Consider the following 12,799-nt stretch of genomic DNA (forward strand, 5'->3'; position numbering starts at 1 on the left):
CGGGTTAAAATGTAAAAACGAAACACTAACATAATGTTATCTGTACTAATAATGAGATTTTGTCTTCAAATTCCCTGAAATTTTGTCAACGAATTTCCCTTTTCCCTTCATGTGGCTACACTGCCCCGGAATCGGCGGCGCCCAGCGCGGTTCGTTGCGTCTCGGCGCGCCTCCCGTGACGCATTCGCATGCAGCGGGCGGCAGCCGTGGCGTTCTTTAGGCCGAGGAAGGAGTGTGTCCGAGAGCGTTCGAGATGACGACGGTAACGTGTGCGCCCACAGAGGCGTGTGCAAATGCGTGCGAGTGCGTTTGAGTGAGAGGGAAAAGTGATTCTGTGTGTTCCGGATCCTGTGGACGGAGAAACGCGGAACTTTCGACCCGACTTCGGCAGGTGTCAGGGAAGGTAAGGCTCGATCTTTCTTTCCATCTTCTGCCCGAACGAATTCAGTGATGTTTTTGCTGAAGTGGTGTCAGTTCCTTGTGTATGATACAACGTTGCTAATCTAGGGGTCCCTGGTTCGAATCCCGGTGGATTCACATTGCACATCGATTCGGATCCCTCTATAAACTGTAGGTCTAGTGACGAATTCGGCGGTGTTTGCTAAAATTGGTGCTTTCGGTTCCCTGTGTGTATTAGTGTTTTTGTTATTCAGAGTTGGTAATCAAGAGGTTCATTGTTCGAATCCCGGCCTAGGCATGAGTGTTCTTTGTGAGTGTCCCGTCTTTAATTTCATATAATCATCACTCATCCTGGTCGCGATTAGCTAAAACTAGCAGAAAAGTGACACTAAATATATATATAAAAAAACAACCAGCGTCTATTTTCTTTCAATTTTCGCTGATCGCGACGATGAGGATGAGTGATTGAAACTCGCAAAGAACACCGTTTGCCCAAGCCGGGATTTGAACCCGTCGGTGGAGAGATCGCAATGAGGATGAATATGGTTAAACGCGATGAAATATCCATACAATGACGAGGACTCGAACTCAGAACCTTCAGCGGCAAGGTTGTGAGTCAAGTAGATACCGTCTCGGAGACCGAGCGCGTTTAGTGGTCTACTTACGGCTTTCCTACCGAAGGTTCCGGGTTTGAATCTCGGAGCGGGCATGGGTTCTCTTCGTGTTTCTTAATGAGTTTCATCATTCATCTTCATCGTCGCGATTTGCCAAGAAGTCAGAAAGCAGCGTAAAAGAAGGAAAATGCAAATACGAAATGGCAGTTGCCCGTGTTCTGCCATTTGAATTTTTATTGCTGGTGCTTCGACGTACTGCGCCATTATACGTTGAGAAACTCTCACTTTATCTGTCTCGCTACTTCATTTGAACAGTGCTAATGGCTGTAGTAATCGCCTGATTCCAGTCTCATTGTGCTTTGTATCTACCTAGTCGCAATTGCTACTTGTGTATCAAGTGCATTTCAAAACTAGCCTTACACTTGACATCGCAGTCAAGCTACTGTTGCAGCACCCGTAGAGCTAGGCTATTCGGGTGGCAGGCACCACGTTGATATTTTTGACAACTGTTTTCGGATCTGCGTCGTCACCCCTTATTCATTCTCAACGCTACCATTGACGGGAGAGCGACAGAAGAAGCAGCCTACGACGAATAATGTTTCCATTCACATAGATTCACGTTGTTCATAAACGTTGATATTACCCCCAAGCCCAGTGGCGTGCGCAGTACTTTTGAAAGGGAGGGGCTACATGTAATTTTTTTTTAGTAAACAGTCCTCATTTTGCCATCTTTTCCCACCTTTGATGTTCTTTTTTAGGGAGTACTAGACCAAAGGGGAGGGGGTTATGGACACCCCCCTTGGGCACGACACTGTCCAAATCGAAACGTTGGACCGTTGCTCTTACTAAAATTGCGTGCTTGAACTGTGGGATATGAGGTTTCTTTCCATTTTGCACAGAGCGCAGACATGTATATAAACGGTAGTTAAATATTTTTCACATCTTATAGTACTTAAAATTTATTTAAGATTTCATAATGGTTAGAAATGCAAAAACAGCAAAGGAAACTCTGTTGATGTTTTGCGCAGTGGGAAAATATTCCCGACAATGACGTGTTACTTCCGGTTCTCAACATTTGTATGTTAATCAGTGCAGTTAATTCGTTGCTGACTACTTTACGATTTGACGTATTGTAATCGATGACAGCAATTTTTGAGGCAGTTGAAAATTTGATTTCATGTCTAATGATTCGGTTGTACTTTGATCGATACATAGGATAAGAACTGGACTATGTATATGTCATAAGTTCCTTTCTTGCCCTACAACAATCTCGGCTGGGAATTTTTTCGAATGATATTCTTGTAGTAATTGATGATGTTCAGCGAGCAACTTCCCCCATAATTCATTGCACCATATTTCGGGCAAACAGATTAGATCCTGCCGGAAGTGATTCAAGGTATGATTATCATGATCACATGAGGAACGTGTACTTTTTACATTTTCCGAAGTCCTATAGAAAACCGTGCAAAGTAGTAAAATGCAAATTTTCTCGCTGGAAGAAGGCTTCTCGTGCGCTTTCCTTCACGTGCAAATATGTTTGGCCGATTTCTTCCCAGACTACACTGCGTGATGAGGCCAAGTTGAATATCATCCATTGCACCGACCAATTTTCCATTTTAGTAATTGTTTATCCATATTTTTTGGTCTTTAGCATTGGTTAAGCAGATCCAGAACACAGTTAAAATGTGGAAATGTTGCCGGAGCAACATTTTGGTTCTTGTTGAGGAATGTTTGCGTATTGATTTGATCTGCGATTATTTTTGCACGATACATAAAGTAAACAAACTCCTATACAAATTTAAATGATTATATATATATATTAAGTAAACAAAGTCGTACAACAATTTAAATGAGGCTCGATTATTGTGTTAGTGTTGCTTTCGGACTTACAGTTCATTGTAGTCTGCGCTCTATTGTATTTTATTTATTTCATTTCGACGATGAGGGGCCTTCCCGATGACGCAGTGGTAGCGTCGTCGCCTTGTAATCAAGAGGTCCCGGGTTCGATACCCGGTGGAGGCACATAGTTTTCGTTTCCCACTTTAAATTGTAAGTCCAATCCCGATTAGCCTCACTGTGCATAATGTGGACTTAAAGCACATACACTCAATCGACGATGAGGGTAAATTGTGGATGTGCTGCTTTGAGAGTACGTTACGTTATGCGTGGTGTCTGATGGCTAGAAATTCCATGAGTTCTGGTGATTATGAGGAAATTATTAGCTATGGTATTAAACGTCTTGTTTCGCATGCATTTTCGTGACGCGCGAAAATAGTTGGCGGCGTTGCAAAGTCGGCGAAATCAGTTGATTGGAAAGCTTTGTCAACACTCCGAGGAGTCTTCATCATTGCAATTTATCGCTGCTTTCTAAGGTTGCGGAAAGTATTGGACGCTAAGCCGCTTATTACGACAAGCGTTCTATGTTGCGAACCAAAAGTGATTTGATTTGATTTGATTTAGTTTATTTTACTTCGCGTTTTGTGCCTCTTGGCTAATTTGCGAAGATGGGGATGAGTGATGAAATGATGAAATTGATGAATGGACATTCAAAAACAACCAAGCCCGACCGGGATTCGAACCCGGGACCCTTGGCGTCGAAGCGCACGAACCAAAAGTGAATTCTCCCACTGGATCGTTATTGCCAATGTCGAGTATCTCTCAATACGAACTGAACTTCGATGGTTCCAAGCAGTGTGTCATTGTAGTTGGCCTTCGCTCGAAGTGACTGCTTCTAGAAACGTGACAACTTTTGGCTTACATTAAAATCACCGAATGATTTGAATATGGCTCGGAAGGCAGTTTGAGTAAATTTCTCAAATCAAGCAGAGATTGTGCGCATCATACAATTTTACTAGTACAATTTCAAAACCGTATTCGTTGAAATTTGTAACCTGAATTATAGCCCTCTGAAAATACCCCTTGGCAGAAAGATTAAATTTAATGTTACGATACGACAGTACCTCTCGTTCTGCACAATTGAATTTGATTTTCAAATGAATACTCTTGCTATGCTAACTTTTTCAAGAAAAATATTTTTTTTTTCGTATTTGTTATTGTTTTGACCGGTTTGAGTATAATATTATATTATTATAATTTGAACTAAGTAGTTACATTTTCATTTATTTACTAGTTTTTTAGTACTCCCTCTGTCCCATAATTATTGTCCGGTACACCTTTGTTTGTTGTCTCATAATAATTGCCCGATATTCAAACTGTGACATTGGTGTATACAGAAGAAGAACATGAAACACGGGAATGAGTCATATTACTCAAGGATCAGTACAAATTGTGCTTTCCATCTGCCTCTTCGTCTGTTATTCCTGTACTACCATTTTGACATACCGGACTATAATTATGGGACAGAGGGAGTAGGATATATACTAGGAACTTCAGATTGTATTGATGAGCTAATGAAATCAGTTTTCGGCACCTTTGGCTAGAAATCGCTTAAAGGCGGTGTGAGCCTAGAAAAGAAGAAGAAGAGAATTGGATGAAAGCGTTCCAGAGAAGTGAAATGCACTGTGTATAAATCCTGGTTTATTTCATAGCGCATAGTCTCTTCTTTACCTTTTCTGGACTACTCGCCTTACATCAGGTTTCCGTAACATGGTCTTGAATCTACAAAAAATAAAATCTCCCATTGCATTCTGGAGATTCCAATTTGTATCGGCTAGTGACGGCAAGATAACCATCTTAGGTGTTCCTTACGCTATTCGCTAACCTTTTTCCTGCATGTATGCTGAGATGCTCTCCACCGTTTACTTTATATGGAAATATCAATAGCAAATCCCAGTATGTAATATGCGTATTGATTTTTATATGCTAACGTGTCTGTCAAGGCGGTATGTTCCGTTATTTGAATTTACCCTCTTGTTGCCGGTTCACATAGCCCAGTTGCTGATGCGTCCTTATAATTTTCATCCCGGAACTACTAAACAGAATTTGGGTTTGGTCTGTGCAATTCTGTAGTCTTGCTTATCGCCTGTTACCTTGTAATCAAGACTTCCGTTTGAGACATATTGCAATCTCACTTTAGCATCTCTGGCCTCCCTTTTTACGTAGTGGTAACGTCATCACCTGGTAATCAAGGGTTCGATGCCCGGTAAGTACATAGTGGTTCGGATGACACTTTACACTGTAGGTCCAGTTTTGATTAGCCTATCTGTGCATAAGGTAAATAAAGTTCCCCGTGCATATAGCATAGCACCGTGCCTTGAAGGCACATTTATGGAATGTGGGGCTAGGGCACTTTCTCGATCTCTGTCACTTTGGAGGTGATGTGATGAGCACCACGCTCCGGCCGCCTTCACCCCCTAGGGTTACCCCCATTGATTTGAGACCGGGCGAACCCCAGGGCTGCTTTATGCGAGGCAAAGCCGGAAAAATTCCGACCTTAGATCACCCACCTCGGAAATCGAACCCGGGTCTCCCGCGTGGCAGCCAGACGCCCTTCGGACTTTTTTTTTAAGGGAAGCCCCTAAGGGGCAGTCTTCCTCGCACATCAAACTCATATCAATTGTTCTCAATTCTCCTTTTCATTCAGGACAGGCGAACCCAAATATCCATGTCTTACCCGGGGTTGGAACCCAAGTCACCTGGCATCGTAGCACGCTGCGCTGACTACTCCCACACGCGGCTCTCTAAGTCTACACCCAGCTTCATGTAGTCTACAATTGCAAGAACTTTTTTCATTTGTGAGATATTGTGCTTTCTCTAAAAAACTGTTTATTGTAGAAAAACTGCTATCCAGAAGGCTCTTTCCTGAACGAGTGCCTCCTCCTCGAACAAAGAAAAGAACTCTGTAGGATAGCTTATTGAGGAAGCTACACTGACACTATAACTCTTTCTTCACCTACCACTGTTTCCTTGGTTTAACTGTTTCGGTTTTTAGTTCCGTGCTAGGAATGTTGGCGACGGTGTCAGGTAAATCACTCCATACAGTGTTTTTGTGCTGCGGAACGTGGCTTCGGTTATTGTATTTCATAACAGCCATTTCTTGCGGGTCTCCTGGGATGGTGACGATGGAAAGATGGCGCCTGCTTTAACCTGGCTGCATTCCCAGAACTTCTCTCTCCTCTAGTGCAGCGGTTCTGAAACTTTTTTTTTCTCACGGTAGGCTTAAGTCGTGAGGCTAGAACCCGCCGTAGCTTTTATCCGAATATTGAGTTTTGGGAAATTTTTTGGGCTGCCTGATTGGTGGGGCGTTTCTGCAATAGAGCAAAATGACATCCGGGCTGTGTGTGGAAAGATGGTAAATAAATAAACATTAGAATCCTAAGTTTATTATTTTATTTGGTGTTCCTACGTTTACAATCTTTATTATTAGTTACAAAAATAAAAATGTGAAACACCTGCATGCTAAGAAGTATACCTAGGTATAATAAACTTTAATTTTCATATATTTTTCCAGAGTTCTTGAAAAAAAATTAAACAAAAATAAGTTTGTAAACAAATTGTCAAGCACAACTTTGGAATTTTTTATTGTAAATAGAGTTTGTAGTGAGAAGTGCCTGTATAGCCTGACACAGTTTCTTTATGTCTGGTTGTGCACTTGAAACTTTCAAGCACAGATTCGGCTCCAAATTTAGTCTCTTATAGATTTCGAACGAGTATTTTATTTCAAAACATATGAAATAAAGATAAAAGTGTCAGTAACAAAATCAGCCTTAGTTTTCTAGCAAAAATGTTTTTGTGTGGGTATTCTCGACATTCCTCTTCCACAACCTCATGTAACAAGCTTTTTTATATTTAATAAATATTCAATTCTTGTATCTATTTGACATTCATTTCCTTGCCAGGGAAATGTGATCCCGGGTTCGATACCCGGTGGAGGAACATAGTGGTTCGGATCCCACTTTAAACTATAGGTCCAGTCCCGATTAGCCTTACTGTGCATAAAGTGGACTTAAAACAACATTTCAATCAATTAAAAGGAAGGATCGATTGATTGATTTAGTTTATTTCGCTTTTGTGCCACTTTTGGCTAATTTGCTAAGATAGTGATGATATGATGAATGGACACAAACACCCATGTCCAAGCCGGGATTCGAACCCAGGACCCCTAGCGTCGTAGCGTGATAATTGTTAAATGGAAATGTCCATTATTCCATCAATAAATTCAGAAATGAAAGAAGAGACACTCACGCCAGGATTAGAACCTGGGACCGTCGGTGTGTCCAGTACCCAAGGCGCTTTCCCACAGAGACAAGCGTAGAAACAAATGGTACGCGTACTTACGTAACGGTTGGCAACCCTGTCGACGATCTTCTGAAGCTTTTTTCCCCTTTAAGTGTGCCGTATCTCGGCACGAGTGGTATCCCAGGAGAACAATACTTGTTTTATACTCGTTAGGCTCTTGAGTTATGCGCCGAGTGCCTTGGAGGGTTGGGTGATCTCTCTCTCCTGGAATCATGGCGTTTTATCGTGGCTTATTTGAAGACGTCTCGTCATTCCTATCCATAGAGCGATAAAGAATCTCCCGCCTCTCTCTCATCCGACGCCAGCCCTTTCAGACGTTTCAGCTTTCTGTAAGGCTTCGCTTTCGCTGTCTATGTGCGCTGAAAGGACAGGAACGATGTAAGGCTCTTCGGGATTTTCCTTTGTAAAAGAGATCGCAAGTAAAATAATTTTGATCTGTTAGAGAACTAGTCGTCCCATCTAAGGCTGATTTTTTTTTCATTTTGGTTGCTTATCGTCGATTTTCTGACACTTTTGGGTAATTGCGACGATGAGGATGAGTGATGATTGATGACATTTATTTATTTATTTATTGAGAATATTTCAGATACAGTACAGATGACCATTTTACACTGAAATTGTGAACAATGAAAAAATAAATAAAAAAAATATATAATAAAAGAAATTACAAATAACACAAGAGTGAACAAATATTAACAAAGAATAACTCAAAAGTGGCACTGTTTGATATTATTTACAAGCATTTCTTCTGATAAAAGATCGAAAGGCATACTCCGAGGAAAATATGCCCACAGGGGTCTAATTCCGCTGACCGTGCCAACAGTTTTTTTGGTTGGGGATTGCTTAAAATAATATAATATTAAACACACAAATTTTTTCTAAGGTTTAAAAAAATTAGTCTGGCACCATGCTGCAATATGTGCGGTGAGATGGGGGGAGTAATATATTTCTTTAGTAATTAATTTACTTTATCTGGTGCATCATATTCAATCCTCTAGATAAAGAAAAAGTAGAATTTTGTGGGGTGTGGGATCAAGTAAAGCTAAGAAATAGTGACTTTCAGTAATAGGATAGTTGTATACACGCTGTCGTAATTAATAAGTTGATGCGGATGATTTTAAGGAAGATAACTCTCACTTTCTTTACTCGAACGTATTGAAATCGTGAAGGGACTAAATTATGAATCGAAATGGATAGCAATGCCTGCAAGAAAGACGAATAATTCTATTCAGGAGGTGGTCCGTTTATTTACCCTTAATGTGCGTAGTTCGTTTTCGTTCCATTCTATGTTGGAGAGTACAAAATAATATAGACCAACAGGACGATTTTGAGAAACCCGAATATCAGTCTTCAAATGCACTAGCCGACAGAACCACAAAAAAATCCCATTTCATCGTTGTAGAAGTCCTTCAGTTTGATCGTTGTTTTTGTGCGGTTGCGCTGATGAGGGATGAGTGGAATGAGCGTACAAGAAAAGGGAGGCATCTGTCAATGAGGCCCATTACGGAGGCATTTGCATTGAGCGGTTAGGGGCGAACGGAACTGACTTTTCCTAATGAGGCCTCATAATGCGGATTAGCAACCTTGTCAGGAGCTTCTTCATACTGTAGACGAGAGGCATGAAAATACGAGAATCTGCTTATAATTTAAGTATATTTATTGTTGCCACCCTCTTTACGTTGTACACAGTACATTCTCTAAATTGGCTTGTGTACTGTCGTGTAATTATTATCTTCGGCCAGACCTAAGGCGTCTAGCCATGTCCAAAATTGTCACATCCACAATTTTGTACTCTGGCGTGTCCCACTCTGCTCTCTAGAATAGATTCAGTCTCTCACTTTTTCGTAGCCATAGTCCGTTACAGGGTTCCCTCATTACGCATTTTTCATCTTCGCAACTCTTGCCTTTTCTAAACTTACAGACTGCATACACAGAGAAAAATGTTTGTTTGGATTAACCAAAAAAATGGCAGTGTTGACAAATTGTTTGTTTAAATAGGCATCAACCAAACAATTGTTCACCAGTACCAAAAGATTTGGTCAAGTTCTATTTGTTTGTCGTAAACAATTTTTTGGTTACCAAAACCAAATATTATTTTGGTAAATCTAACAAAATGTAGCCCATTTGTTTAGGAAAACCAAATAGTTTAGTCAAAATTACCAAACGATTTGTTAAATAATTTATTCATAATTACTTATGTTATAATTGGGCTAATTTTAGCTAGGGTGGATAGTTTCAAGAAACTATCAGGAAGTTGAAGAGGAAGGACGTGTTTTCTAGCCGCTCCATTCTAAGCTCGTGGTAAGCAATGGGGGTTTCGACCGAGACCTGGCGTTGCCGGATTGGAATGTTCGTGGTGAAATCAGGCCTGAAATGTCAGGTGTCTGCGGAATGTAGCTCTGAATCGAAGCAATGTTATTGTGCATATGGTTTAGTGATTTTAGTGCTACTAGTGATAGGTGGTGTGGAACAAAATCCTGGGCCCAGTGATGAAATGGGAGAGATCAAAGCAATGCTGCAAGAACTCAAGGCTTCGAACGACTCCTTAGTTTCCGAAGTTCGGCAATTCGGCACCTCACTCAAAACCCTCGTCACTAGAGTGGACGTTCTGCAGAGAGATGTTGGCTCCCTTACGAAACGTGTGGAGGAACTGTCTCAACAAAATAACTGGCTGGAACAAAGACTGGACGACCAAGAAGACAGAAGCCGACGCGATAACTTGGTGTTATACGGTGTTGAAGAAGGGGACTCGGGAGAAGACTGGAGCCAGACGGAGACGAAAGTGCGAACGATAATTAAGGACAAATTAAACATCGATCTGCAAGAGGATTCCATCCAGAGAGCGCATCGGATCAACACAAACAGTAACCGAGGTCCTCGTCCCATCGTCTGTCGCTTTTTGCGATACAAGGAAAAAGAAAAAGTTATTGGATGCCGCAACAAACTGAAGGGAACGAAGATATTTCTGGACCAAGACTTCTGTTATTCCACTCGCAAAGAACGCCAAGGATTACTCGAGCATATGCACCGAGCCCGGAACGCTGGTCACCGTGCGTACATTAGTTATCGCCATCTTGTGGTCGACAACATAAGATATTCCCTGCGCGATCTGCAAGCTGACCCTGGCAACCCTTCTGATGCCCAAAGTGTTGGTCCCCGCCGGGAGCAAAGTGAAAGCGGAGGTCAAGAACCCTCACCCCTCGTTCGTCCAGGAAATCTAGGAATGCAGGATGGAAGGGGGAGCAAGTGGGCAAGAGGTAGCGGTCTCCGAGCTCTTTGAGGACGTCAAGGTAGCCACGCCCAGCGCAACTTGTCAGGTAAGAAGTTTATTTCACCTGTTCATGTCCCTGCTTTTGTGGAGACGTCAATCAATCTTGCTAGAACTGACCCTTCCAAAACTCTGTGCGACAATGAAAAAAAACATAATTAGCATGAACATAATTTATCAGAATCTGAGAGGAGTTCGATCAAAAACCAAACAGTTCTTTTTAAGTGTATTGAGTAACAATTACGACGTGGTCTTGTGCACGGAAACGTGGCTAAATTCTTCAGTTTCAGATTCCGAACTACTCGACGATAGATATAGCGTGTTCAGGTCAGATCGCAACACGTTAGAAACTGGCAAAACACTAGGTGGCGGTGTCCTCATCGCCATAAAGAGAAAATTTAATCCTGTAATGGTCGATGCTCTTTTACACGAACAAAGCATTGGCAGTTTAATTACAAAGTTTAAAACAGAATCTGGTCGCGATTGTTACATGTGTGTAGTGTATATTCAACCTGCATCTCCCGTGGACGTATACGAGAACTTCTTTAGTCATATAACTGCACATTATCCTCTGGGGAGCCCGTTGGTCATTGCAGGTGATTTCAACATCCCTGAAATTAAAAATTCCAACACTGAGTTGCTCACGTTAGGCGCACAATGTCGGGAACTGAAATATTTCCTCGATTTCAACGACCTCAAAAGCAAAAATTTCATCCAGAACGCCAATAGTAGAACTCTCGACCTAGTCTTAACAAATATTGAAAATACTAAAATATTTCGCCAAGAGCCTCTGGTAAGCGAAGATAAACACCATCCGGCTCTAGGAATAACTTTAACACAAACCATGCCTAAACAAAGAGCTTTAAATCCAAACATCCAACGATATAATTTCAAGAAAGCAGACTTCATTAATTTGTATCGGAAACTCGAATTAGCTGACTGGGACCAAATAAAAGAATGCGAAGACGTAGATATTGCCGTTGATAAATTTTATGAAATAATCGAAAGCATTTTTAATGAATGTGTTCCACGCTCTCGCTCCTCTGTAAAAAAATCTTACCCATGTTGGTTCACGCGGGAAATTATTAAAAATCTGAAAGCAAAATCACGTCACCACAAAAAATGGAAACAAAGAATGGGAAATGTAACGCATCACGAAATTAAGTATAAAACCTTAAGAACGAAATTAAAATGGGAGATCAGTAAAGCTTACCAAAACTATATTGAAACTTCCGAAATCAATCTTGCTCATGATACTAACCAGTTTTGGTCCTTCATTAAAAATCAAAGAAAAAATCCACCCGTGCAGCCAACTAAGTATAATGATAAAACCATTGACGATAATGAAAGTATCCAAGATCTCTTTGCAAAGTATTTTGAATCCGTATATTCCAAAGAACCATCTATCTACAAAGATCCGCATCCTAATGTAAACATGAACTCACTTCCTAGTATCTTAAATATCTCTGAAATATCACTAAATGAAATTGAGGAAGCCATTAAAAAACTGAAACCTAAAAAATCCGCCGGCCCTGATTCAATCCCCCCTTATGTAATTAAAGGATGTTCGGAAATTCTTAAATACCCTCTTCACACCCTTTTCAACTTGGCTGTCAGAACTTCGAGATTTCCAGCAATATGGAAAACAACAGAAATCTGTCCGATTCCCAAAGCCGCTGATAAGGCTGACATATGTAACTACAGGCCTATTGCAAAATTGTCAGTACCAGCAAAACTCTTCGAGCAGATAATATACAAACATATATATTTTCATATTAAACCCATTCTTTCCCCCAAACAGCACGGATTTGTCCAAAAACGCTCAACCGTAACCAATCTTGTCGAACTGACAAGCTACATTGCACCCAGTATAGCTAATAAAGGGCAAGTTGACGTTTTATATACAGACTTTTCAAAGGCATTTGATACAGTTCACCACGATATATTAATACAGAAATTTGCCAACAATAGCCTTTCTCCTCCACTTATTACCCTTCTTTCTTCCTATCTGCAGAACCGCCGACAATATGTCGTGTATCAAGGCTGCAGATCAACCGAATTCGTGGCCAGTTCGGGAGTTCCACAGGGGTCGAACCTTGGTCCCTTGCTATATTTAATTTTTATAAACGATTTGCCAGAACTACTCACAAAATGTGAGACATTAATCTTTGCTGATGATGTTAAAATATACAAAAATATCGAAAACGCTGATGACTGTACAATATTACATGAAGAGCTGAATAACTTGCTTCAGTGGTGTGAAATTAATAAAGTCAGCCTGAACCTAAAGAAATGTAAACTTGTATCATTCACCCACAAC

At 40.9% G+C, this 12,799-nt stretch overlaps 1 protein-coding gene across 7 annotated transcripts in view; it reads left to right on the plus strand.

The window, feature by feature from the left end:
- The window catches only part of bsk (mitogen-activated protein kinase dJNK), a 383,933-nt gene that overhangs the window by 115,821 nt on the left and 255,313 nt on the right, over positions 1-12,799 (plus strand). For 2 of the 7 annotated variants that reach the window (XM_083141595.1, XM_083141596.1), the window contains exon 1: positions 217-403. The exons of the other annotated variants lie outside the window; for them this stretch is intronic. The gene's annotated coding sequence lies outside the window, so the exon portion shown is untranslated. Of the gene's footprint in view, positions 1-216; positions 404-12,799 lie in introns of those variants that run through there. 7 annotated transcript variants of the gene reach the window in all.

The sequence above is a fragment of the Lepisma saccharinum genome, chromosome 20, assembly GCF_977018435.1.
Source record: "Lepisma saccharinum chromosome 20, izLepSacc3.1, whole genome shotgun sequence".
Classification (NCBI taxonomy): Eukaryota; Metazoa; Arthropoda; class Insecta; order Zygentoma; family Lepismatidae; genus Lepisma; species Lepisma saccharinum.